The sequence below is a fragment of the Rhinolophus sinicus genome, chromosome 6, assembly GCF_057876585.1.
Source record: "Rhinolophus sinicus isolate RSI-liver-muscle chromosome 6, RSI-T2T, whole genome shotgun sequence".
Taxonomy (NCBI): domain Eukaryota; kingdom Metazoa; phylum Chordata; class Mammalia; order Chiroptera; family Rhinolophidae; genus Rhinolophus; species Rhinolophus sinicus.
This window is the reverse complement of record NC_142506.1, coordinates 47122700-47135646: the sequence shown is the minus strand read 5'-3', so window position 1 is coordinate 47135646 and position 12947 is coordinate 47122700. Positions and strand designations below refer to the sequence as shown.

At 38.7% G+C, this 12947-nt stretch overlaps 1 protein-coding gene across 4 annotated transcripts in view; it reads right to left on the bottom strand.

Annotated features, from left to right (window-relative positions):
• The window catches only part of TBCE (tubulin folding cofactor E), a 66461-nt gene extending 57142 nt beyond the window's left edge, over positions 1-9319 (bottom strand). For 3 of the 4 annotated variants that reach the window (XM_019746979.3, XM_074316718.2, XM_074316719.2), the window contains exon 1: positions 9186-9314. The gene's annotated coding sequence lies outside the window, so the exon portion shown is untranslated. Of the gene's footprint in view, positions 1-9185 lie in introns of all 4 variants that reach the window. The other variant, XM_074316721.2, reaches the window with a different exon arrangement.
• Between the last annotated feature and the right edge of the window lie 3628 nt (positions 9320-12947).

The window sequence follows — 12947 nt, the reverse complement described above, 5'->3', positions numbered from 1 at the left end:
GTAATTAATTGGCTCCGTGTCAGGTCAATATTTTTGATGATTTTGACTAGCCTCTTAACCCCTCTAATAATTTACTTTCTGATACTTGGATTCTTTCAGGATCTAGAAACTGGACCCCGTCTTGTTTTCAAAGTCCATACCCTCTCCCTCTGGCCAGTCATCCAATGAGTCACTGTGACCCCTGGACCACCACTGCCTGTTGCTAACACCACCACTTTGATCACCCCCAATTGAGCCCCCCTCCCCATTTTAGTGCCTCCTCAAACTGTCCTGAAGTCAGCTGCTCACCTAGTTCCATTTTCTGTAGTTGCCTGTATTGGGCCCTCTCCTGTTTACCTGAACATAGTGGCATGTCACTCACTGTTCCTTGGTTAGGTTCATCCAGGTGCCAACCAAGCCGCGGTTAAGAATGCCTTTTATTTAAATCTACTTGCTCACTAATGAAGACAGCCCATTTAATTTTCAGGTGTCTCTACTTGTTAGGTAACAGTTCTTTAAGAGGAGATGAAATATACCTACAGTGTTTCCCTGAAAATAAGACCTAGTCGGACAATCAGCTCTAATGCATCTTTTGGAGCAAAAATTAATATAAGACCCAGTATATTACATTACATTATATTATAACATTATATACTATATTACATTACATTATATTACCAGGTCTTATAGTCAAATAAGTTCGGGTCTTATATTAATTTTTGTTCCAAAAGACACATTAGAGCTGATTGTCCAGCTAGGTCCTATTTTCGGGGAAACATGGTATCATTTCCACCCCCGGATTTTAGTCCTGCCCTCTGCAGCCAGAGAATCAAGCTATTCATACTCTTTCCAGCTAACAGTTAAATATTCGAAAGCCACCACTATGCTATTATTTCCCCTCATTCCTCTTCCTATACCCATGTTCCAGAATGCTTTACCAGAGTAAACATGAATTCCAAGTTCACCTCATAATTCATTTACCGAGTCTTTTCTTAAAATACCTAAAACTGAAAACCATATTCCAAATGTGACTTGACCTATATGTGGGTTCAATGGTCTGAACATCATTTATTTAATAATGTAGCCTAACGTTACATTCCCTTTACATAGGAAAGACTGTTGTTTACTATTAAGACTGCAATGAACTACACTCCATCGCCATTTGTGAGTTACTGTCACCTCCTGATCACAAAATTAAAATGTTTAAATTTCACTACAATTACATTACCCTAAAAAAGTGTTTTCGGTAGTTTTAAATACCCTTTCAATTTTCATTAACGTGTAAACAGAATTTTATTATGATCCATAATTTCTGTTCTACTTCTTTTATTAACACTATAAACATTTTTCTATACAGCCAGAGAATCATCATTTTAATCACTTTAATGTTGACATGTACATACCACAATCCACTTAATCATTTCTCTATTGTTAAATGTTTTTATTGTTTACTGTCCCAAAGAAAAGAACTGAAAACATCTTTCATTTTTAAATTATTATTGTCCTTTGAAGCACTTCCTTGGAAAAACATCAAGACAATTATTCCAAGTAAATAAATATGTTTAAGATTCTAGAAAGCCATGGACAAATTGTCTATCAAAAAAAAGTTGATATTGACACTGATACGAAAAGAAAATCTATTTGTTTACCTGTTTCTACAGTCTTATGAATTCCCTTCAAGTGTTTTCAAGTCAGGTCTTCTCTATCCTGCACTTGTACAACGAATTTTGAGGTAGGACTTAAAACGTTATAATATTATGTATAAATGTAGAACTTTATACATTTATATATATTAAACATCCAATAATCCAACATATTAACTCTCTCTCCCAGCTTTGTCCTGTGCAATTTTTATAAGAACAAAGACAAAAAAAGAATCTAAGACACTGACCAAAGACAGAAACCCATACAAACTATGGGTAAAATTTTTCAGTTGCAAGCCCTCCTATTACCCAGCTCACATTCAAGAACAGCATGAACTCTGTGAAATGCTTCACTGAAATCAAAATATACTGTTAGTCAGGGAATCGGGGAACACGCCCTGCCGAGGAGACAGAGGCAGAATGGGGTAAGAGAAGGGAGACTGTCACTTTATAACTTACACATCTCGGAGTCGTATGAATATTTTTTGAAATGGGTAGTTGTTTTTTCTTCTATTAATAATAATGAGGAGGAGGAAAAGGAGAATGATGATGAAAAGACGGAGGAAATAATGCACTGTTCTCTACAAATTTCCCTGGCTCACCAAGGAATCTCAACCCAAAGAAAACATGCGGTAAATTTAGCAAGACTGACTAACCTCTTCCCAGCTCCTGAGATTACTATTTTCTAAAGGGTCACATCTTTCCTAGAAATTGTAACTCCTCTGTTCATTGCTCTTCAAAGATTACGAACAGGAATTTTTGCAGTCATGTTGGCCAGTTCTTTTACAAACTACTGGATGTAATTGCTCTTGGGATGAACACTAATTCAAATAGCCAAATAAATACCATCCTACCTCTTTTTATCTTCAACATGCTTTTCATCACTTTTTTTTTTTTTTTTTTTTTTTTTTTTTTGGCAAACCAGGAATCATTCTCCATTTAAAGGACCAAAGATAAGAAATTGAATCAATCTGCCAGGTTTCTGTCACCTCTTCTACTACATTACATATATTTTTAAAATATGAACCAAATGGGAAAAATATGAAATAAAGGCAATGAGTATAGAGGTGTTCATTATACTTTTCGCTGCATTTTCCTACCTTGAAAATGTTCGAGATTAAAGATAAAAAATATGTATTACTACACCCAAGGAGATGACTTTCTTGTACTATTTTTTACTCTAAATCAATCCTAAAAGCTTCTTTTCTTGTCTTCACATTTTTTCACAGGTTGATTTTAGGCTTGGCCTTAAAATAGTTTTCCTAAAAGGTTTGTTCAAGTGTCTAAAGATCATTAGTTAAGAAACTGCCTCTTTCTCCATTTCAGTAATCCCTTTTGTATTTTTCTCTGCATATCTTTCTCACTTAATTTTTTGAATAGATGATATTCAAAAGTATTAAAGGGATATACTGAAAGTTCCCCTTTCACTCCTGCCAGTCATTATTTCTTCCCACTGGCAACAGATTTATTAGTATGTCACACATACTTCCATACATATTTCATGTTTGTACAATCAAATATATTACTTTCTTCTTTATATAAATGAGAGCATACTACTAGATATGTGGTTCAATTCCTTACATTTTCATTCAGTAACATATCCTAGAGATTTAGCCACAGCCATGTCAGGACCTTTAATTTTTTTCATGGCTGCATATTTGTATTGGTAAACCATAATTTATTTAACCAGTCCTCAAACTCATGAACATTTGGATTATTCCCAAGTTTTTCTGACTACAAACAATAGTAGAAGGATTAAGCCTGCACATTTATCTTTTTACACTTGTGCAAATATATCCATAGGAAACATTCTCAAAACGGATATTGCTGAATCAAAAGGGATGTGCATTTTTAATGTTGATAGCTAATGACGAATGTTCTTAATTACATTTTTTTTTTATTATCTCCTCAGTCAAAAGGAAACAAAAGAAAAAATAAACAAATGGGACCATATCAAACTGAAAACTTTTTGCACAGCAAAGGAAACTGTCAACAAAACGAAAAGACAACCTACTGAATGGGAGAAGATATTCACTAATGAGACATCCGATAAGGGGTTAATAACCAAAATTTATAAAGAACTCATACAACTTAACACCAAAAAAAACAAACAACAATCTGATTAAAAAATGGGCAGAGGACTTGAATAGACATTTCTCCAAAGAGGACATAAAGATGGCCAACAGACATAGGAAAAGATGCTCAACATCACTAATCATCAGAGAAATGCAAATTAAAACCACAATGAGCTATCACCTCACACCTATAAAAACGGCTATCATTAATACTTGTAAATCAATAAACATCAAGTCTTGACAAGGATGTGGAGAAAAAAACACCCGCATGCACTGTTGGTGGGATTGCAAATTAGTACAGCTACTATGGAAAACAGTATGGAATTTCCTCAAAAATTAAAAATAGAAGGGGCCGGCCCGGTGGCTCAGGCGGTTAGAGCTCCATGCTCCGAACTCCGAAGGCTGCCGGTTGGATTCCCACATGGGCCAGTGGGCTCTCAACCACAAGGTTGCCAGTTCAATTCCTCGAGTCCCACAAGGGATGGTGGGCTGCGCCCCTGGAGCTGAGCTGCACCCTCCACAACTAAGACTGAATGGACAACAACTTGACTAGGAAAAAAGTCCTGGAAGTACACACTGTTCCCCAATAAAAGTCCTCTTCCCCTTCTCCAATAAAACCTTTAAAAAAATTTTTTTTTAAATAGAACTACCTTATGACCCACAATTCCACTTCTGGGTACTTATCAGAAGAAGTATAAAACACTACTTTGAAGGGCCATGTGCATCCATATATTCACTGCAGCATTATTTACAATGGCCAAGATACGGAGGAAGCCTGGGTGTCCACCCATGGATGAATGGATAAAGAGGTGGTACGTATATACAATGGAACATTACTCAGCCATAAAAAAGAATGAAATCTTGGCATCTGCAACCACATGGATGGACAGTAAGTGCAGGAAGTCAGACAGAGAAATACAAATAATGTATGATGTCACTTAACGTGTGTAATCTAAAGAGCAAAATAAACAAACAAATGCAATAGAAATAGATATAGAAAACATTGATATAGAGAACATTTTGATGGTTGCCAGAGGAGAGGGGGGTTAGGCGGCTGGGTGGAAAAGGGAAAGGGATTAAGAAGTATAAATTGGTAGCTACAAAATAGTCATGGGGATGTAAAGCACGGCATAGAGAATACAGACAATATTGTAATAACTATGTGTAGTGCCAGGGGTGTACTAATCGGGGTATCACTTCGTAAATTATATAAATGTCTAACCACTATGCTGTACACCTGAAAATAGTATAAAATAATATTGAATGTCAACTATAACTGAAAAAATAAAAAAAGAATTGCTACCACTCTCCTAAAGACAAATAACCCAACTGAAAAATAGGTAAAAGATCTGCACAGACATACAGCCTAAGGAGATATACAAATGGCTAACGAACACATGAGAAGTTGCTCGACATGGCTAAGAGTCTTAGAATCAATGAAGAAAGTTAGAGGACATGAGAAGAATTTGGTGGTGAGTCTGAAGCATCAACAACAAAGCAAATTATTGAACAAAATTATATAGCACTTTACAAAGTTCTTACATTTCCCTTACTGTAATTGCACAATATTAATTCAAAATTTAACCGATTTCTTAATTCTTCTAAAAATTACTGTGCTATTTTTGAAGGATGGAAGGCTCTTAACCTGGGAAATGTACTTAATCAAATCTATACTGCTTAATCTATACTGCTGAAATGGTTCTCATCTATTTTGTCTTTCTTAGCCCTTTTGGAACACGCACTTTCTCTGCCTGGTGCGCTGCCATTCACCCACTACAGAAGTGGACGAATGGCCGAAGACAGCCAATCTGAAGACTCCTTACCTCTAGTTCCTTGCATCCAGCAACTGGTCCCTGTCTGAAAATCCTAACCCAAGCAAACAGAGCCAATCTTTCAGCAAATGACATTAGCCCTTGAGGAGACATCAAAATCTTTCTTTCCCAAAACCTTAAAACAAAAGAATGATTTAAACCTGGAATAACTAAGGGACACCTTTGTCACTAAGTGGAAAAAACCTATCTGAAAATAAGACCAAACAGGAAAGCAGAGTTGATCCAGCTACACCTAAAGCCTTTCATTAACTCAGTTAAAAAAGATTTTGAAATATGAGTTCTAGTATCTTTCTAAATGTATTTTCCTAAATTTTTTCTTAATGTTTGTTCAAAATTGTACCAAAATAATTGGTATGAAGTCAGATGTATCATTCACACAATGACACCTATCAAGTAGAAAACTCAACCTCAATGGGAAACACACAGAGATTCAGCAGCTCTAAGTAGTAATCCTGGCTCAGGCACTAACAAACTGTGAGTCCTCAGATTTGTGACAGGTTAAGGAAACAGAAGACATGCTTAGCTGGAACTTACAGTCTAATTGGGAGAGAGAACTAACAATGAAAAACTATGACCTAAAATTAGGAATGCAAGGACCAAGTTCAGTGATGGAGGAGAACCATGTGGGTCAAGAGTAAGGGAACGCTCCGTGTGGCATCCACACCCTGGTTAAGCTGTTAGAAATGAGTGGCAGAGAGTAAGAGAACACATTTTCCGGGTAGGGAAATATAAGAGGGTTTCACTGACTGGAAGTTCATGCTGGGAGACTAAATATGAGGATACCTTTAAACACTTAAAGGCAAAAATGCCATTTGCTTTTAAATTAACACCTAAAATGTAACAATTTCTAAGTATTTAGCCCAATTTTAAACAAATCCATATGCTGTCCTTTAAAAAAAAATTAACTGTAATAAAATACACATAAATCATCTAACCATTTTTAAGTGTACAATTCAGTAGTATTCGATATATTCATTCACACTGTTGTGCAACCAATCACGGAATTTTTTTCATCTTGCAAAAAAGAAACTCTGTAACTCCCTGAAGAACTCCCCATACCACTCTCTTTTCAGCCCCTACCTTCTGTTTCTATGAACTTGACTACTTGACTTTCTATAACTAGACTACTCTATGTATCTCAATAAGTGGAACCCTACAGTGTTTGTCTTTTAGTGACTGGCTTATTTCACTGAGCAGAAAGTCCTGCAGTCCTTTCATACACCTCATGCCTGATGTCACAACCGGTGTCCAAGCTGTTACCACAGCTCCTCTGCCCTCACATACTGAATTGTCTCACACCATTTTAAGTAGGCCCTCGAAAAAGCTTTAAGCATTTCCGAGGAGTCTGTAGGCGTCTTCTCTCTCAAACACCAATGACTTAAATCTACACCAAATTCACAATATTTATGACAAAACTATATGAAAGTGAACTAATAAAATTAATGAGCCAATATGTGCCCTTTTACTACATACACTTTCAAATACCACCAAATCTTCCCTAATCACTCTTCCACAAATTCATTCCAGGTACTCCTAATAACTGGCAAACAGTGGTGTCTCCCTTTTGTGGAAGCCCCTACATACTTTGTGGGTAATATTCATTTTACACGAAATATGTCTATGATATTGCTTTCAATTGACTCTCTTGCATACTTCCCAGCAAAATGTGAAGATAAATTATCACATACTTTTAAAAAATCAACTTTAAAGTGCTAAGTATACAAAAAAACTCTACTAAAATGTATGATAAATTGACTTTAATAAACCAAAAGGAAAAAAAAAATCAAAACCACCAGAAAATAGTAACAACTACTAGTTTTATTGCTGAACGTTTACATTTTACAAAAATAAAATATTAAGATGATCCAGGAAGCTTGTTTAAAGTAGGTAACTTAAAGGTTCTACAGTGTTAAGATTTTATTAAGATTGAATTAGATTCAATTAAGTATGCACAGTAAAATTAAAAGTCAATGGTCAATCACTGTAGGAACAGAAATAGAGTCACAGAGTAATATATCTTGCAAAAAATAGTAGGGAAAAAAAAAAAAAAAGTTCAATATAAAAAGGCAAAAAAGGAAATTAAAACAGGCAAAGAAAATAAAAAATGAAAGATGGTAGAAAAAGTCCAAATTCACTCATTATGAAGAGTCTACTAAAAAAAAACACACACACAGAAAAATACCTGACCTCGTGAAGCTTCTATCCTAATGGGGTAAACATAATAAACCAAATAAATGAATAAATCAATGGCATCTCCTATGATCAGTTCAAGTACAATGGAGACATAAGGGAAGGCCTCACCGAGAATATTCAAAAAACACTAGGGAATTTAAGGAATTGAACCATGTGGACATGGGGGGAAGAGCATTCCAGGCAAAGGAACAGCAGTGCAAATATCCTGAGGTTAGGATGTACTTGAGGATGCCCTAGAGTGGAGCAAAGGGAAAATACAAGAGATCAGAGGTAAAGCATGACTGCACCTTGGGGGCCATTCTAAAGATTCTGGCTTCTACTCTTAGTGAAATGGATAATCCTTGGAGGATTTTTGGAAAGGGGGGAGATAATCTGATTTTTTTTTTTTTTTTAGAAGGATCACTTTAGATGTTATGATGCAAACAGACTGCAAGAAGAAAAAGCAGACTAGCTGGGAGCACTGCAGTTATCCAGGTGAGAGATGACCGTAACTTGGTCAAGTGAAGACAGTGAGAAGGGTTTGGGAGCCTGGATAGATATTGAAAGTGGGGTCCATATAATTTGTTGACAGATTTTAGGTGTGGTATGAAAGAGCTGAGTCAAGGATGACTCCAAAGGTTCAGGCCTGAACAAATATCTGTCAGTAGTGACAATGAATCAATGAATGCATGTACAATAAACCTGCCAGTCAAAAGGCAGACTGTTGACTCAGATTTTAAAAAAAAAATCCCCCGTGATGTGCTGTTTACAAAAGCATACGGGGGTCAAATATATCGGGAGATTTGACTTTCAGAGTTAAACACAGTGCCATATACAGATGATGTATTATAGAATTATATGTTTGAAACCTCTAAGTAGAACTGTGGTTTCTTTGGAAACAGGGATGTCACACCCTCACCTGGATCCACCCACAACTTAGGGCAGTCTAAGCTGGCAGTGAGCATTATGCAAAAATGTTAAATGTTCTCCACCACTTAATATTATTTCTCCATCATAAATGTTAAATGATTAGGAAGGACAGGGCTGTTTCCCTAATGTGACACCAAGTTATTGATCGCCTGTACCAATTTCATCTCTTCCAAAGGGACAAGTTAATAAGGCTTTTCTGCGTCGTGCAGGGCGGCGTTGCCCCTCCGGCTGTGCTGGACGAGAGACCCCGCACACTCGCCCCCCACGCCGCACGCACGTCGGCACAGACACGTTCCCGTACGCACACACGCGCCAACGTCCGCACACACGTTCGCACACGCACACACACACACACACACGCGCACCCATCGAGCCCACGCGTCTGGGTTCGGTCAAAGCCGCAGGGAGCAGACAACGCCCGGCTCTGCCAACCTGGGAAGTTTCTAGGAAACTTCTAGGACAGGAAAGGAAGACGGAGCACTGCAGGCTGGCCGCCGGCTGCCGGCCACCAGGAACACTCGCACCCTCGGCTCCCCAGCCCCTCCGACGCTCACCTACGCGCGCCCAGCCGGGTGGTCGCCGCGGCGGCTCCTCGCACGCGCCGTCCTGCAGCCGAGCTTCCGGCAGGAGCTGGAAGTGCTTCTTCGGAGAGGCCGGAAGTCCCGCCTCCGCGGGAGTGAGCGACGACCGTCGGAGCTTAGACCTGAGTGCCCGCGAGTCCTGGTAGCCGGAGGTTGGGTCAGTTCCCCCAGGACCTGCCGCTCACGCACCGTTGTGCTGCGGGAGCGATTGATGCCCGGAGTCAGGAGGACAGAATAGCTCCAGGAACGAGCATGTTCCGATTCACTTGTTATCACGGAAGCGAGTTACAAGTCGTGTGTGTAATTCAACTCCATGTTTATTGAGAGTCTACTGCGTAGGAAGCATGTGGTCGCAGGATAGAATAATGATTCCTCAGAAACTGGGAGAAAAAAAATTAACTAGCTAAAATATACGGCAGAATGAAAGTAAGCGCAATAATGGAAGAAGCAAATTCCGTAGTCAGGCTAATTTCTGCATCAGTTTCTCATGTAAATACTTCGATGGTTGGCTGTCAGGGTCAAATGAAATGACGCATCAGTAAACGTTTAGCTGTGGGGTGTGGTGCGTAACTAAAGCACACAGTACCTGTCGTGTTATTGGTGGTGCAAGTGGAAGAGGTCTTTAACCCAACCAAGGGGACACTGAATAACACCAGGGAAGTAGCCTTCAGATGAATGTTTATAAAGTCGAGAATTTGGCGATACCCGTTGAGAATATGGAAAACTGCTGTTGTTTAATGAAAGGACACAGACCGAGTAACCTTGTTCCCCAAAACAAACTTCTTTGTTGTTTGAAATCCTGTCAGTATGAGTGGAACATCCCAGTCCCGCCTGGAGAGGCTGAGCCGTGTGGATCATGCTGATGCTTTTCCAATCCAAATACAGAGCTTCAAATAAGGGGTTTTCAGATGTAACATCTCACACTTATTTTAACTTTACGGTTTTCAAAGATACAAAACCTTGGAGCTTGCTTCCTAACCCAGGCCTGAGGCTTCTTAATTCTTACCTACACTCCAAAAATCCTCTGGTTTCCCCTGGCTCTTTTTTTTCCCCCCCAGACTTCCCAGCTCCTCTGGTGTGTGGTCTCCCTGTGTCAGCAAGTTAAACCTAACTTTGTTAGACTACAGGATTTAGAAGTTTGTCTCTAACGGGCTTCATCAGATGAGTTTTATCACTGCACACATGAAGGTTGGAGGACACCTTTGGCCCCATGTTAGAAGAAAACTGAAGCAGAATAAAGGTAAATTTACTAACACTCATCTGTGCCCTGAAAGAGCTGTGGACCTTATAACTTCAAAGTTCAGGCCAGCCCCACAACAGATACAGAAAACGTGATTCTTCCTCTTCTTTGTAAAATACTTTGTTCTCTTCACTAAATTGTGACAATACTTGCCCGGTATTGTCTAGAGTGAAAGAATAATCCCTCTCTGCCTTCAGTCCTTTTCTCTTCATACTGATCCTGCACACGGCTGCTTCAATGGTGTTATGCCCTTGAAGTGCTTTCTCTACTAAATGCTTTCTCTGAAAGAGGACTATACACCTTGTCTCTCATTCCTCACCTCCCTTTTACTTTAATCCTTTTCAGCTTGACCTCCTGGCTTCTCTATTTCCTCCAGTTCTTCCAGAATTACCTTCTCATCTGTCACCAGTGACTTCAAATCACATTCCTTGATTTCTCTACAGCATAGGTTGATAGGGTTAATTATCCCCCTTTGTTGGAAAAATGGTATTTAATCATTGTAGAAAAAGTCTCAAACTTAAAACATTGAATATTTGCAATGAATCCACTTTGAGTCTCATCATTCATGCATTAAGTAAATATTTAGTGAATGCCAGCTCTGCACCAAACACTATTTCTAGACACTGGAGATCTAGCAGTGAAAAAGAGATGCAATGTTCCAGTCCTAGACAAATTTATATCCTAAACATATGGTGCAGATGATATATAAACAATTTCAGACTATGCTAGGTGCGATAAAGGAAATCGATGGTGCTATGATTAAGAAGGTACCAACTTACAGTAGGAAGGTAAGGGAAGGCTGGGAAGTCAAGTGAGAGAGCTACTCACTAGGTTTTGCACGATAAGTGTCAGTGTCCTTGACAAGAACGGTTTTGGTAGTGGTGGACTTGGAAGCCAAACTGCAGTGAGTTGAAGTGGAAAGGAAGTTGAGGGAGCAAAGTTAAATGGCTCTTAAAGAAGAGATCTTCCAATTGCCACATTCAATAAACTTTTTTTTTTTTTTTTTTTTTTTTTTTTTTGGACAGGGAGATACAAATCACTTTGGAAATCTGATGACAGCTAGATCCACGTACATGTGAATTTTGCATATAATTGCAGGGAGATAGTTAATCCTTTGAAGCCCATTAATGGGCCCCAAAGGAGTCCACAGGTCACAGATTAAGAATCCCTCTTTTCAATGAGCTGTTCTCTTCTTCCTTCCTGGGTTCCTTATTCCTTTGCTTCCTTCCTCAGTGACATCTTTCCTTGCCTGCTGCTCCTCTTGTGCTACACACTCAGTGACTACATCTACTTTCTTGATTTTTGCTATCAGGACCATGACACCTATTTTAGTACAGAAGCCCTTCGGCGTTGTGGAATAACAGAAATTAAAGGTCAGTTAAGCCCCTCAGTTTCAGGAGATTTATTTGATTTCGTAGTGTCTAAATGGACACCATAGGAGCTGAGACTATGAGTAATTGTTCACAAGGATATTCAAAAAAGGTTTATGTAAGAAAAGGCAATCAAAATCTAATTCTCTCGTAACATTTTATAATCTTCTTCCAGATCTGCCCTTCCTGTTCCATCACAAGGCAGAATCAGCTGTTCACCTTATGGTGTGCAGCTCTTTCTCTAGGCATGCTGGGTTGTGAAGGTTAATTTTATGTGTCAGCTTGGCTAGGTGCCTTGTTTACTGGTGCCTTATTTATTTTGTTGTCGTTTGTTAGTGTTTTTATTCAATATTTGAATAGATAATACTTTTAGATGCTTCAAAAGTCAAAAATGGGTGTACAGTGAAAGTCTCTCATGCTACTCCTAGTTCCCAGAAGGTGCATCAGGTTCAAGTCCAGGACAAAGAACCAAGACAGAACAAGAACCAGAAAAGAACCCGAACAGCAGTACTACTTAGCCATTTGGCCAGTCTGCTGCCAGATGAGTGGACTCCACCAGTTTTCTCCACTCAAGAATCTCCCTTTGACTGGAGCAGAGAAGTGAGAAGGATTAGCAACCTTAGGCTTCTATGTGGGGAGGTAGGGTACTTTGGTCGTATATAATTGGGGAGAGGTAATTCACCAAAATGAAACAAATGTTATTAGGAAGAATTAAGATGGCAGAGAATGGCCAATAAACAACAAAGGTGTTCCCTATATGAGCTTATGCCTTGTTTTACTTTACCTATGTAAGTAACGGTATAACAAAAATAACCTAGGTTAACAGTTGAGGTCCAGAATAATTCTTTGTCTTTTAAAGGAGATGGACAGTATGTTATTCAAGTTCGAGAAACACTGCTATAAATCTCTCTTAAAGAAATGTTTTCCAGCTGCCTTACAATGGAATCAGTACCTCACTTCCTATTAGGGAACAATAGGTCTGCTGGGAATAATAAAAAGACCCTTTATTGAGTCAGTTATATGCCTTGTAATAGCTATTTATTACCTTAGTTAACTAAAGACCATATTTAAGCTTTGCTTTGTAAGGTCTCTACTGAACACTTAGCTAAAGGCCAATCTCTTATT